The 16,081-nt window shown below is 42.3% G+C and overlaps 1 protein-coding gene across 3 annotated transcripts in view; it reads right to left on the reverse strand.

Annotated features, from left to right (window-relative positions):
• Positions 1-16,081, reverse strand: part of CAMKK1 (calcium/calmodulin dependent protein kinase kinase 1) — a 1,090,978-nt gene that overhangs the window by 841,415 nt on the left and 233,482 nt on the right. For 2 of the 3 annotated variants that reach the window (XM_069226682.1, XM_069226683.1), the window contains one exon: positions 7,695-7,752. The exons of the other annotated variant lie outside the window; for it this stretch is intronic. The gene's annotated coding sequence lies outside the window, so the exon portion shown is untranslated. The remainder of the gene's footprint in view (positions 1-7,694; positions 7,753-16,081) is intronic. 3 annotated transcript variants of the gene reach the window in all.

The following is a 16,081-nucleotide window of genomic DNA, read 5'->3' on the forward strand; positions in this document are numbered from 1 at the left end:
AGGGTTGCGTTTGACTCCACATATGCAAAACTTTGAGTATGCACTTCGTGGGGCGCTCGAGCAGTTTGCTTAGACCATGGCAGACTCTCTGGGAGAGCACTGTCGATCTTTGGGTTATTATACCCTATCTCGTCACCATTTGTAGTGTCCTCCCCAGTCTGGGTACCCACCAATGAATATGCCACACACTGAGCTATATATTACACATCTGTATTCTTCTGCGTGTAACCGCAAACTCAACATTCTACACCTGCTTTCAGTTCACCACTTGCATCACAGATCTAAGGAGTTCTTCAGGAGACAGAAGGTTTCCGTCATTCACATTCTCATGACCCTACAGCACTAGGTGGCGTATCGGATGTCCAAAGAATGGGGTGAGATGGTTAAAGATATATAAAGATATAGAAACTAAGGTCTCATTTTTAATGCATTGCGTATCTTGTTTTTTAAAATAACAAACCTAATTACTGTATCTTCAAATCTGATCTTTGTGTACCTTTGGAAAATAGGATTCGGGTTGCTGGGATTTCTGTGAAATCCACTCGATTTTACATTGTTGGGGTTTCAATAGTATTGAGGCCTAGTTCAATCTGCGTTTCAGTCAGGCAAAACATCTTGTTGTACTGCAGCAATTAATATACAGAATAAAGTACAGCCAACTGTATATTGAATGATTATATATTTAAGCAAGCAGTTCTGTACCTTATAAGGAGCGAATCTCAATTACTATATACAAACATTGATCTCCAAGATAACATAATATTATTAGAGGACATTTGATGTGACACCTTAGTCAGTGCAATGAATATTTTAATTTCCAACCAGGCAATAGAATTTTTCAATTTATGAACAATGGCAATGCTTAAAGGTCATCATTTTCTGTGCGTCCATCTGTGAGTTAATGCAGCCCTCCAGCTTTTCCAAGAATTAGAGGATGAGCCCCACATGGCTGCAGCTGTCTTTCATAAGCTTTGTTTCCTGTCAGGAAATGTTTGGGTTGCTATCATGATGTAAATGATAAATATTATAAGTTCTAACATGCTGATGTACAATATTGCATCCGTTTGCTTTATGCTTGGATAGTTTTGTAAAGCATTCAACAGATGTGTTACTCATTTTATCTTTCTGGAAAGAACGAAAGACGTGGGGTCACCTTGCCAGAATTCCTACCCTTGAACCCGAGATTAAATATATATTCATATTAATGCCTTAATGAAATCAATGTCTACGACTATGGTTTCAGTGCCTCTTGGTGCAAACTAGACAGCTCAGTGGGTTCTAGCTGCGGCTGCTTAGTTCATAGTTGCAAATAATTAACATGTCATTGAACCCCCCCCAAAAAAAATACTGTAAACAAGAAAATGGAGCTTATATGGTACCAAGAGTGTCAGTCAGGATACAGTCCTTAATTATCCTAGAATGCGCCAGGTGTGATCTTGATTTTTCATTGGTGGGCACAGCTGTGGGATTGGGGACGACCACAGGACAAATAGACTACATCAACTGGGAACTGAGCTCTAGATTTACGGCCTGGTCACAAATGCAAGATGTGGTAAATCTAAAATGTGATATCTAGCAGGAAGATTCTCATGGTTTTTAGAGCAGCTCAACTGGCTGCAGCGAATAGGACCTACCACATACTAGGATGCTGAAGCACAGAACCTACTGAGGCCTCTGGCTGTTTATGGTAACAGTTATTATTGCAGTGAAGTTGAGGATGGTGCAGGCTATCCACAGATATCACTAACCAAACAGATGCCACATCCTTGTCTCAAGCAATGCACTGCCTTGGATTTTGGCCTCCTTCAAGATTAATCGAGATGCAGGAATTTTACAGTTTTATACATATATTAGGCTCTGTGCAGTCAAATGTTTCTGCTCCTCTACTTACAACTCAGCCCAGCTCCTTTTCATGCTCTCAGGAACACCAAGGTGTTCCAGGTGTCCAATGTTGCCTTCAGCTTGAAGGGAGCCCAGCCACCTAAGAACTTTGCCCTTGCAAAACACCTTGACACCAGTAAAGGAAAGGGTCGTTTTGAAATAGAGTTGATCTACAAAACGCCTGCCCCAAACAGCCAGTATTTAATCTAATTTCGGGACTTAATGGGAAGTTTGGTCACCAAATTTTGTTAGGAACGTTCTGTTGTGTAGCCATTTTAGTTATAGCTTCATACACATTATTTTAACAAACTAGGCCTGCCGCACTTTAACCTAGATATAATTTATTCAGCTTCGTTTTATTATTTTAACAATAGTCACATTTGCGGTCTTGTTTTATTTTCTCTATCTAACTGTTCTTTGCCTAGGCCAGCACTGCGTTCTTAAACGAGACACTGCTTTTCTCAAGGCTGCAGTAAGATAGTTTGCCGGCAAAAGTAGTATGCTTTGTCTCTTATGTTCACAGAAACATACACACTCTTACGTGGGGATCCTTTCCAGGAACATCAGCTGTTTTATTATAAAAACACTACTTTGACTCATGTACATTAGAGGGAGATTCCAGCCAGATGACCACGACTGCATGCTGATCGCTGAGTGCTTCACTGCTGCTGCTTATGTAGACTATGGGCCTCTTGTTCCGGTATGAGAATCTGAAGGGCAGAACTACAGCTTAACATGCTGTGCTCCAACATAGCCTAGGTAGGAGCTATTCTTAATGATTTTAGTGACAATATGGTAGCGTTATTTTTATGTTTCACTCTCCTTGTCACAATTTTAATCCTGTCATGCTTCATCGTCCTAGTGATTGCATTACATGCTTTATTATCTAAGATGCAGTTACTTTAATAAAACCTTATTGAGTTATACTCTGCCTCTGATTGTCCTTGCATACGTGAGACTAATGTAACTGAGCGAAACGGATGAGATCTGAGTGACCACAATTTCCCTGAGGAGTCATTTGTTTCATGCGCTCTGTTGCCCAATCATCCCTACTCTTGGGTGGAGATGAGGCACTGCTAGTAAGCCGGAACAAAACCCAGATTAGGCCGAAAGGTGTCACCTGTAGTGGGTTCAGATTCTGCTGCCCGAATCCAGTAGTCTCATTAGGATAATGAGAGCCTATGAAACAGCTGAAATTCAAAATGTCCTTCCTTTATGTTCATGTACTGTGGATTCAAGTACCAATGGGTCAGACTAATCCAAGCAGGTTAGGGCGGGCTATAAATTGGGTTTAGATTGATAGAGCACAGAGACTCGTGGTTACTAGGTGACTAGTAGAAACACAGGATTAGAGGGAAAGGTTGAGTTTTACTGAGCAGTTTGAAACCTACACTTGACAGTGGAAATGGAGAGGAACCCTGTAAGGCCAGAAAGGGGAACAATAGCAGCCTGATCAAATCTTGTTTTAGTAGTACCCAAACAGTGTGCAGCAAGTATGCATGAGCAAGCTCAGTCATTACTTGGGAGGTTCAGTAGGGTCTTCCAGCACCCCCTGCACATTTTAGAAAAGAAGTGGGGGGAAAGTGCTCATTTTACATCACATTTATCATCATATGCTACCTTTTCCATCTCCTCCTATCTTCTGCTCTTACATCCTTTCGCTTGATGCTTCTCCTCCTTCTTTCACTGTGGCTGGCGGAGAAAATGTGGTCCAGTGTGTGTCCTGTGCTGTAGGTGGGTGCGGTGATGAGCTGAGTGAGGCCGATGATGCTTGCGTTTTTGAGGAGTGCGGCAGAGTTGGTGTTGTTCAGGTCTTCTAGGTGGAAGTTGAGGTCCATCAGTATGATATAGTGGTTGGAGTTGATCGCCTGGGGGGGAGGGATGAAGTCTGGAAAAGTAATGTAGAAGTGGGGGTGAGGTCCCGGGGGTCTGTAGGTGAGGGTTCCATGATAGGTGTGATGCTGTCATCCAAGGCAGTGTAGTGGAGAGAGTCTTTGTGTATAATGGCAATGCTTCCGCCTTGTCATGGTTGATCATCTTGTATCCCAGCAGTGTCTGGAGTAGATGCGGGGGTGAGCAAGGTTTCTGTGATGAATATTATGTTGGGGGCGTGGGTGGTGATGGTGTCAAAGATTTCTGTGGTGTGCTTGCAGAGGGAATGGACTTTGAGTAGGAAAAGCTCGACCTCAAGACTGTCTTGAACTCTACCCTACAAGCTTACCATTCAACTCTGCACTTGACCACAGGTGAAAGCCCTGAAACATTGATGTTTGGGAAAGCAATGACAACCAAGTTACCTCAATGGAACAACGCAAGATCAAGAACTGAGAAAGAAACCCTTATAAAAGACTTGGGCCGTAAGAAAAATGTAAGGTCTATACAGACAAGAGACGACATGGAAAAGACATAGGGGGTCATTCTGAGTCTGGCGGGCGGCGGAGGCCGCCCGCCAGACTTCCCCCTCCAAAATACCGCTCCGCGGTCGAAAGACCGCTGAGGGTATTTTGGCTTTTGCACTGGGCTGGCGGGCGACCGCCAAAAGGCCGCCCGCCAGCCCAGTGCAAAAGACCCTTCCCACGAGGACGCCGACTCAGAATTGAGCCGGCGGAGTGGGAAGGTGCGACGGGTGCAGTGGCACCCGTCGCGTATTTCAGTGTCTGCAATGCAGACACTGAAATACAAAGTGGGGCCCTCTTACGGGGGCCCCTGCAGTGCCCATGCCATTGGCATGGGCACTGCAGGGGCCCCCAGGGGCCCCACGACAACCCATACCGCCATCCTGTTCCTGGCAGGAGAACCGCCAGGAACAGGATGGCGGTATGGGCTGTCAGAATCCCCCATGGCGGCGCAGCAAGCTGCGCCGCCATGGGGGATTCCCAGGGCAGCGGAAAACCGGCAGGAGACCGCCGGTTTTCCGCATCTGACCGCGGCCAAACCGCCGCGGTCAGAATGCCCTGCGGGGCACCGCCGGCCTGTTGGCGGTGCTCCCGCCGACCCTGGCCCCGGCGGTCAAGGACCGCCGGGGTCAGAATCACCCCCATTGTCTTCACAAGAGGAGATCGAGTGCTCATCCATCAGTCGAGAAAATGTAAGTCTGATGTTACATTTGATGCTGAACTATTCCATGTCATAACCAGCAAAGAGCACATGGTGACTGCCCAACATCCTGGGAAATGTACCATGTTAGGTTGCTTGCATTTCAGATATGTAGCTGATCACTCATCAGATGCTGATGTCAACGCAGAAACTGGCTCAGAACAGACAACAGAAAAACCCCAGACTGCTGTTGCCCTTACATTGCTCACACACATCAGGGACACTCCTGTTTTTGATTCCTAGTTTCTGGAGATACAATCTGGACAAGTAATCAGAGCACCAAGAAGGCTCATCAAATAGCTGTTTAAATGTTGAGTTTGTAAATAAAATTGGGATACAAATTAATGCAAGCGTAGCTATTTAAAAATGCCAAATAACTTCTGCTATAAATAAACATAAATCCTTCTTCATACAAAATCAATTTGAGCATTTGTAAATTTCATGCTCTTTAATAAATTTTCTAATGGAAATTTAAGCTGTTGTCCATCTTAAAAATGTTTCAAGGGATAAATTTGTTAGATTTACTTTTTAGTGGACATTTTTTTACATTATGGACAATTGGATAATGCTAGGGGACAACTCCCTCAATATACAAGAAGACAGCCTGGCAAAACGTAGCATAATGGCAGAGACCTAATATTGCAGTGTTGTAGCAGCAATATATCATGTCATTATAGTAGTGTCCTGGCACCAACAATACAATACAACATGTCAGTGTCACATTACTTTTACAAAACACCACCATTTCCATCTGCTATGCCGTGGTCAGTACTGTTGCTATTTTTCAGGTAACCCTTGCAGCCTTTGCTTCAGACAACTGAGATCATGTGGTCCTTTCAAGTGCTCTTCTTAAATACACAGGGTAGTTGAAGTCACGGGCAGTCTGGTAATGATATTCTTTTCATAGAGAACTATTTCAACATAGCATTCAGCTTTCTTCTTCCTATTTGCTTATTGGACAAATGGAGCAGGCATTCTGTTCTTCATTTAGGTGTAGCAAAGGAAGCAGGTAAAAAAAAGCACGTCTCAAAAGTCACAAGCTAAGGTCAGTATCCCACTGATTACTAAGCTATCAATATAGAAAAGAAAAGAATATACTAGGTATTGGATGATTCTTCTTGTATATAAACAGATGATGAGACAGCCACAGAATCTGGAAACGTCCCCTCATGAATCCCACTACAGAAAAGGCTCATAATCAGATCGTTTGGACTTGAGTATTGTTGACTACTACTCCTATACTTCAGGAAAATGTTGTGACTACAACTTTAATGTGCTGTGTTTGTATATAAAATAAAACAAAAGAAAAACAACAAGCGATTATAGATTGTGAAAGACGCAAGACTAAACTCAATAGCCTTGTCTTCCGAAGTAGCATGGTACCACCTCAACAGGGGTAGCAAGTGTAGGATAGCTGCATCACAATAACTAAGAAAGGATTTCATTAATTGAAGGTATCGATGCTAAAATTCTAAAACTCTCAGGTAATCAATGTTTGATATCAGATGAAGATGACAATCTCCCCTTCTGCTCAATCGGATGTCCGCCTTTGATTTACATCGCATGCTATGTCCCAACAGAAGAAAAAGACCAAAGGCTGATTCATCAGTCAAGAGGCTGACTATAAGCACACCAGGACAGCCCTACTAGCAAGCACTGCAGGGGCAACCACATGCAGCTGTGCTGAGAATACTACAGACGGGTCCAGGGTAGAGGGGGATTTTGCTCAACTGGGAACAGTATAAGTAACTAATGGGGGAACTCAGTAGGCCAGTCAGGGAGGTAGGAAGATAAGGGGATGGCCCAAACCACCTATGGACTTGACACTATTTTCAGCCATCAAGATACATCACTGGAGTCACACCCATGACAGCCTTACAAGGGATATTGTAAGACTCAACATCGCACTCACCATCACCACTTAAAGGTACCCGGGCAGCTATCATCAAATGCACTGCAACACAAACCAATCAATCAGATATACATCAAAAAATAGATGGGCCATAACAACATGGAATACATTTTAGTACACAATCTGGGACTGTATCCTAAAGTAAAAGATTGCTTGTAAAATAATAAAACATCATCCTCTTTCAATAGTTTGCAATGCTATTTTGCACAATGTTTGATTGTTGTGTAATCTAAATATTGACAATAATAACATTGATAAAAATGAGGCTAGTGTCTAAAAGCAAGCAAGAATAAACATATTCATGTAGAGGCTATGATTTCTTTTTTATTTATTGCAAGCTGTCACATACAAAAACATTGTATAGCGTATATCGATAAAAATAACAGATAATGTAGTCGCTAGTGCTGCCTACCTTCTCTGCAGTTGCTCTTATGAAAAACAAACTTTTTTGCTAAGCACTGGTGTTGCGTGGGATGGCAGGCTACAGGCTGGTGCTTTGTTTGAATTGATTTTGCAAGGCAACAGCTGTGGTGCCAAGCAGCCAACGCTGTTGCCCTCTGCCACTGTGAAGGACAAGCTGAGTTTCTAATAGGGAGCAGTCTTTTAATCTGGGAAGCAGTAGGAGTTCTTGGTTGGTGTGCTTTTTCCTAGCATTAATTAACATTTTAATTAATTAATTAATTAATTGTTGGCGTGGGGCAAGCTCTTAGGTGCAAAGAGGTGCTGCTCTCTCCTTGTATGCTGTCTTCTGAATTGTAAGTGTTAAATAGGTATTTATTAGCATTTTTGTAAAAATCTTACTAACCATTCATAAAAAGAGTCTTCAACTTTAAAATCCATATTATTCCTTAGGGTGCTGTAGCCTGTTGTAAAAATAAAAACAAAGATGACAACTTTGAGAAAGTCCTAATATTACTAGTCGGCAGGCCATTTATCCAGAATATAAAAATATAACTCTTATGCATGCATTAAAATAGCCAAACATAGCACCAAAAGGAAAAGTCTTATGCATGCATTAAATAGCCAAACAACACATCGAGGAAAACCAATAGCTTTGAGACAATACTACTGTGTTATATAAATTACTATACATGATAATCTAAAGGAAGCCTCACATGATGGAATACTTTTAGAGCTTTCCTTAGGAATAGTGTGAGTTGGGAGCAGATTCCTTTAGCATCAAACTTCAAAAATAGATTAACGGCTTCTCTTACTGTACGTCTACTCGATTCTTTAAACAGTTTTAGCAGGGTAGTGCCTCATCAACACTTTCAGGCCAGGCCATGAAGAAAAGATATGTTCAATATTTTTTCGGATCTATTTGATATAAACAATAATTTATATTCTGAATTCTCAGATTCCAACAGTAGCGTGCAGTTTCTGAAAATTCATTTGTGAGAATGGAAAGTTGACGAATTTATGTCTAATTTGAGGTTGACACCAAGCTGTAAAATATCTCTGAGTTGTAACAGCTATTTAATAGTCCACCACGATGGATCGCGGCCACCTTCATAGATTGATATGCCCTGGTGGTCTACCCCACGGACATGCCTTTTCCTACTTTAGGAGGCTGTCGCCTACTGGAAGCTGGCGTTGAGATACTTTGGGATCGCCAGCCGACATGGGCCAAATATTCCATTCTGCAGTCTCCCTCTCTCATCAGGAACGCTTACAGGGTACTGCTTGGCTCCACGGGAACAGGAGTGGGTGTTGACACTGGGATCGTTGTTCCAGGATGGAACGCTACTCTCACACGCAGATTTCGTACACATGAATACGTTTCCCAAGACATTACTAGCAATACATGCCAGCATACTGTCATACCTGCGGTGACATTGGGCCCCGGAAGGGGGCGAACACACCACACACATGAACTGCTTCAGGCAGTACACCTCATGGGATATGGGAGACACCTAGTTCGCTGGCTTTATCATGGGCTTCAGGTGCACCTGGACGTATCGCTGGTCCTGGGAAAAAGATCTCATTCGGGAAATCCCTGACAAAGATTGGGCATGTATACTTGAATATCCTAAACGCATCTCCCACAATTATCCAGTTTTCTATTCTGCATAGGGCTTATTTAACATCACATAGGCTTTCTAGAATATTCCTCACTGCCTCCTCTGAATGCCCCTGTTGTAAGGCACTTGAGGCCGACCTCTTACACATGTTATGGACTTGTACCCATTTATCTGACTACTGGACAGGAGGACCATCGGCTTTGTCAGAAGTTACAGGATTAGATCACCAGGGTACACCAGTGCAGTGCCTGCTCAGTCTCCATCCACGATCACGAGGTTCCAAGGTGACATTACAATTTGCATATCTGGCACGATTACTGACCAAAAGACTCAATGCAACAATGAAAATCGCTGATGGCTGCAAGATTGACTAGGTGGTGGGACGAGGTGGCCCATTTGGGGCTTGCCGAGAGTGATGCCCTTCTGCGGAGTATTGCGGCCTCTGCAAGAAACCCATTTCCCTACAGTGGGATGCTCTTCTAGAGGGGTTTAAAGCACAGGACATGGCACCCTGTGTAGGTACTGCATTCCTGGTCACCTCCCTTCTGTCTGGCAAATATTTCAATGACACCTTAAGTATATTGGTGGATGGCGCACATATTAGCAATTTAGTTGGGTCCTCCTCTCACTCTGACCAGACGGTTGAACCACCACTTTAGGCTTCTCCACACTACTATACATCACTTCAATATTCCCTCTGATGTATATACACATTATTGGATCCCATAGAATCTGTGACTTGACCTATAGGTTTTGATGGATGCGAGGACTGGGGGGAACATAGTTTACAGCCTACATGTTTGCAATATTTGATGTATCCTGTCTCCTGCTGTATAGACCAGCTTAATGTAATGACATAAGTATTTCTCTTACAGCAACAAAAGTGATTCAGTATTCCTTCAACACCTGGGATTATAACTGTAAAGAAGGTATTTCCTGGGCATGCGCTAATCCATTTGCAATCTACGATCTCAGGCACCTGAGAAAATGTAACAATCCCCCAGTAGAAGGAGGAGAGATGATTGTGCAGAGGAAGTAATCACCTCAGTAACTGGTTGCTCAATAAAGAAAGAGAACTTATGCAGTTTTATGCAACAAAGCAAGATAGAAACAACTTTACTGGAAAATACTATCAGGAGGGGCACACATCCTTCCACCAAATATGAAATGAAGGAAATTTAAATCTGCAAAGCTGTGCACATTGTTTGTGAACGATTGAAATTAGAGAGATTTCCAACTGGATAAGAATGTGAAACCAAGGTATTCATAAATGTTTTACTTGTTCAAGTCCACTTAACTGAGCATTTGAAGAATGTTTTACCCTATTAGACAGTCTATACCACATTATAGACCCATTCATTTGATTCAATGGCGCACTGAAATTAACCAACTGTACAGTCTTCAAAGTTTTTTTGGCAACTAGGACAACACCATAGATTTCAAGTGCCATCAATTCATTTAAAGTGGATGTTCCTCTACGGAAGCCTGTCTAGTCAGCTGGGAATAAATTCCTATTCTACTTCCACTAAACTAAGCTCACTTGTAACACTTTGGCAAATGGTTTACTTTCTATGTCAAGCAACAGAATCAACTGATAATTTTTCAGAAGCTTACAGTCCCATTTTTAGGTTGAGCATCAGCGTATGGCCTCTTACATACTTTTAGTATACTTACTTCGGTGGTCTTAAAGCCATTTCATTTGTTCGTTTCAGAGTCATTTAAAAATACTTGCTTGCTAGTGGTCATTCATGCCTATTTGTCCCTCCTTTTTCTCTTTGAGAGTAGGGACTAACTACTGTATAACTTCACTTTGTTGTGTTTATCTGTTCTTTGGGGCACTTTTTTTTTCTTGGTTTCCTACTCCTGTGATTCAATGTGCTTACAATGCTGAGCTCGGGGGCACTGTACATGCACCATACTGTTTCTTCCATAGTGTTATGTCGCACTCCCCGGTGCCATATTATTGCTTGTTCCACCACCCAATCGCCTTCCTCCCACTGTCACTTGTTAACTCCTGTGCCACCGTGGCCCAGTACCCTCTTGTTTTTTTTGCCTCGCTGCGTCACACTCAAGGCGGTATGTTTTTCCTCCTCTTCCTTGGTTTCGGCATCCTGCTATTTCTTTGCGATGTCTGCAGGATCTTTTTTATTTATTTTTACAGTTTTATGTAGCGCCAACTTGACACAAAGGTATTGGATCGCTTTTTTTTTTTTTTTGCAGTTTTATATAGCACAAACTTGATACAAAGGTATTACAGCACTTTACGTGAGCACAGGTTACATTACACAAGAACGCAATCATTTTTGGTAGCAAGGGGAGATTAAATGATGTGCCCAGAATCACAGGATGTTGAGCCAGCGCCGAGACTCGAACCGTGTTCCCCAGCTTCAAAGTCGGTAGCTCTGGTCCTTTAGACACATCCTCCCCCTTAGGGTTCTTTGTCTGGTTCATGCTGGGGCAGTCTGGGAATAACTTGTTTTTTTATATAGCACTTGGTAATACAGGTTCTGCCATTTCATAGCACTGCAAAGCAGGTGCAATTCTTAACAAAATCGCTATAATTCATTTGCATTGACCTTGCAGAGATAATCTGTGACATTTTTGTTCTGTCAAGACATCTGCAGTGGGTGCATTAACCAAATGACTTAAGTAGAGCTTAAAAGTACGCAATAGCAGTAGGCAATAGCATGTTGGGTCACCAACCAAGCACATAGGTTAGTTCTAGGCAAGAATATGGTGAAGGGTGTTGTCTCCAAACTGGTGGAAAAGGGGTTGTGATGCCAGACCAAAGGACTTCGTGACCTCAAGCTTGATAGCAAAAAACATATAGCCTTTGGATGTAAATTGTGCCTCTTTGAATAGAGTTCAGTTAGCACTAACTCAATACAAAGGTATTACAATTTTTTAAATGAGCACCGGTTACATAAAACAAGAACACATTAATTCTTGGTAGGAAGGGGAGATTAGGTGATTTGCCCAGAATCACAGGATGTTGAGCCGGTGCAGACACTTGAGCCGTGTTCGCCAGCTTCAAAGTCAGCAGCTCTGGCTCTTACGCCACATCCTCTCCCCTAGGGTTCTTTATCTGGTGTGTGTTGGACAGTCTGGGAACAACTTTTTTTTTGTTTTTTTTTACATAGCGCTTGGTAATACATGTTCAGCCATTTCATAGCGCTGCAAAGCAGGTGCCGTTCTGCACTATAACTCATTTGCATCAACCTGGCAGAGATGAAGAGGTGAAAAAGCTATGTCAGGATTGTAATTTGTCATATTGTCGTTCTGCCAAGTCCTCTGTAGCGGGTGCATTAACCAACTGACTTGAGTAGAGCTTAACACTAGGCAACAGCACGTGCTCTTGATAACCTTTGGAGTGTCACTACCCAAGGACATAGGCTAGTTCTAGGCAAGAAGATGGCGAAAGGTGTTGTCTACAAATTGGTGGAAAAGGAGTTGTAACTCCAGACCCAATCACTTCACGGCCTCAAGCTTGATGGCAAAAAATATCTAGTCTTTAGATGTAAATTGGGGCTCTTCAAATAGAGTTCAGTTAGCAGAGGCAACCATTTTCCTAATACTGTAGTGCAAAGAAGCTAACACAAGGGTGCCACAGTGAGAGGAGCAGCGTATCATAGGGCAGAAAAGTGGAGCAAACTCCATCACTTCCTCCTCTCAGAATTCACTGGTGTCATGGCTTTGATGACCATCCCCTCACAGCTACTGCGACACTGCAGATGCCACTTCCGTAAGCACTGTCTAAAACAGCATTCAAATAGCACTGCTTCCTGTTTTAAGAGGCACCACTTTGAATACCCCCCACAGTCGCGGTCACAGGCGCAGAGCACTTCCCCATCACCCCCTGGACTCCTGTATATAATGATCCCCGCACCGCCTGTCAGAATCCAGTAATGTTTAACCTGCTCTCCTCTCTTCCAACCCCAGGCTTCATGTAACCACTTCACTAAGTTCCCATGCATCATTTTATGTAAACTCTCTGCATTACTTCGGATTGCCAAGGTTAGCAGGTGCATGGAAAATCACTGTCAAAAAAATGTCTTTCTGATCCTATCAAGGGGCTCTTTCCTCACTCCTACTCCTACTTGTTTTCCCCTCAGTGCTTCACCACGCCTTCCTGTGTCTACCGGACTACACATGTGTTTGTTTATGGGGCTTACACACACCAAAGACTACATCTCAAAGTCGATCCTGGACAGTAACAGTGAAGACTCCATGGGCAGGAGATGTTTTAAACAGGAGAACTATTGTTTCACAAACTCTGGCCACCAGGACCAACCACTGCTTGTACTCCTGTAACTCAAATGTGTAGTTGTGACAGAAGTCTTTCTTTGTATAAGACAATAAACAGGCAGGATCCATGCCAGGCTTGCAGAGTAACCACTGTGTAAATAAGTTCCATCTAAATTATTTTTACGCAATTTATCTTATGTAGGTATCAAGAAACTTTGATATAGTTCCGCACCTATCTTGGATTACTCCAAAAAACCATACATTTGAATCCTTTTCATAGCACACAAAAATGCCAATGAACCAGCCTATAGAAGCCTTACTGGGCACCACTGGTCTAGGTGAAAAAACACTCTATCGGCAAAAGCTTTCCAGACCACCAGACAAAAACCAGGGCAAATGGAATGGGGTGAGGAACTTGTCTATCCTTGCACCCCAATCCCTAGCACAAGACAGTTATTCTCTGTTTCAGGGACAATCTGGCGCACTCCCCTCTAATTTTCCTCCAGTGGCAGAGGGGTTTGGAAGCAGAAAGCCCACGAAACACCAGGGACTGATATCGAAAAAAGAAGTGGTCTGGGGTAGTGGCCCGTCTTGGCATCCAGCCCCACCCCTGCTACCAGCCAATCTTTTTGTCTCCCAGGGAAGGCAGAATGTAGGATATATGTCCCCTTTCTGAGGGCCTCACATCACAATTATGGTTAAAGAAGTCCAATTCTCTACTTAATTGCCATGGGGATGGCTTCAGTATTCAAATTCCTTCACATTAAAAAATGTTTTGATTTTTTCTTTTTTATGTATATATACTTTATAAATATAAATAACAACAAAGATTGTGGCTATGTGACAATGGTGCGCACACCCAGATGTGAGCTAACGTATATGTACAAAGTCCATAGTAGTAAAGTCTATGCTGTGGAAAGGAGTGCCCAAGTGGTTTCGCGCCCAGCCACAGGGTGCATAGGCTGTCACCTCAAGAGGCCACAATCAATTTGTAAAGAGAGAAAGAACCACAGCACATCGCAGATATGTGAGAATTTCAATTTATTCCTCTGTGTTATCTCAGGAAACACATCGCCAAAACCAGTAATAAACAGTGGGCATGGTGTCAAAAGGCCAGTATCAATCTCATATTCAAAGAAGACAAACAGCCGACACGTGTTTCGTCAGAATTGACTTTTTCAAGGCTGTGGACAATATACAGATGGAAAACATGAGTCACAGAGATTACCGATATGATCAACTGCCATAATGTCTAAGGTGAACTGGAGTAGACACGTCTTTTGTGAATAAAGAGAGAGACCCAGTGCCGCTAACTGATGATGTGTCTTATATTGAACCACAAATATAAATGTAGCCCTTCTATAGCACCAGTAAAAGTGAAAGCATTCTCAAGAGTGATATATAGTATTTCTTAGCAATAAAGATGTCAATGCCACCAGATAGAGGTGTATAGCGGCAAGCAGAAAAACAAAAACAATGACAAGTATATGGTGAAAGGGAAGAAACCTCGATTTGTGTATCACGTTTAGTAAGTCCAAACACGTTTCGTTCGGAATTGTAGTGAAATAGATTAAAACAAAATTGTGTCATCCATATAGATACATATGCATGAACGAAAAGAGGAGACAGACATACCTCCAACTTGTGGAAGTATCAAGCTGTACTGTTAAGTTCCAGAGGTCAATGATGGTTGGAAAATTGCATAGCATATATTACGGAGAATAGCCAACGACCATGATAAGCCTAAAATATAGAAAAAAGGGGATGAAGAGCCATGCGAAAAAAAATTGTGATTTGTAAACTACAGTCTAACTGGCAAATTGATGAAATCAAACACAAATGAATGAATTGAAAAAAGTGTGTATTTAATATGATAAAATAACAGGTTTGCCTGTCTCGCTTAAAAGTGATAGTTCATTGTTGCCAGTTCTGAAGGTGGCTGGAACGGTAATGTGCCAAAAAGGGGATCGAATGTGATGGTCCCTCAATGGGTTAAAATCTAAAGAAACTCAAATGGTGTAAATTGAGTATTATATTAGTAAATACGACCATTTGGATGTCTATTGGTCATGGAGATTGAGTGAAAGTAATCAAAACCGGCCCGTACACCAAAGCATAGGCCGTTAGAAAAGAAATACATTTTAAAGTAATAGGGGTACTCGTGCGTAGAGATAATCGGTTATCGAAATGGTGTCGTTGCACGAAACTTGCAGGGGCAGCAAACAAACAAAAACTTACGGCCGCGCGTAAGCGCATGTGCCGTGTCAAGGAAAACTAAAAGAATAACATAAAGAGAAAATATCTCCACCCCAATTACAATGAAATCGAACTGAATAAATCTTACCTCGGCAGTGAGGCAGCAAGTATCACTTCGGACTGTTAGCGGCGTCGCATCTAAAATGCATGCCGGAGAACAGCTGCTATCTGTGCTTGTAAGGAACATAGAAATGGAAAGCGGACTCAGACACGGTTGGTTCCAATGTCCGCCATCTTGGAAAAGGAGCCCAAAGTGAAAGTATGCAAAGGAAAGGTGATACGTGTGCCCGTAAACTGAGAAAAAGGGTGCATGCAGTTGAAAGAATACAGATATATGTAAACGCAGCGTCACATCCTAAAAATTGAATACCAAATGTGTGTCAATATACCAATTGTATATACATACATTATTATATATATATGTAAAAACAGCGTCACATTGTGAGAATAAAAAATCAAATGGGTGTCAATGCATCAATTAAGATGCGTATAAATGGCAATCATTTCCAGAGTCAATATAGGAGATACACACAAGTGAGTATATATGTACATTAAAACATAAGTTGTGGCCTAAACAACATCAATTGAAAGCCACGAAGGTTACAGTCTAATATGTGGCTGTTTCCAACAGAAAAATCAATAATTGTAATGGGAGAAGAGCGTGTCATGA

The sequence above is a fragment of the Pleurodeles waltl genome, chromosome 3_2 (genome assembly GCF_031143425.1).
Source record: "Pleurodeles waltl isolate 20211129_DDA chromosome 3_2, aPleWal1.hap1.20221129, whole genome shotgun sequence".
NCBI lineage: Eukaryota > Metazoa > Chordata > Amphibia > Caudata > Salamandridae > Pleurodeles > Pleurodeles waltl.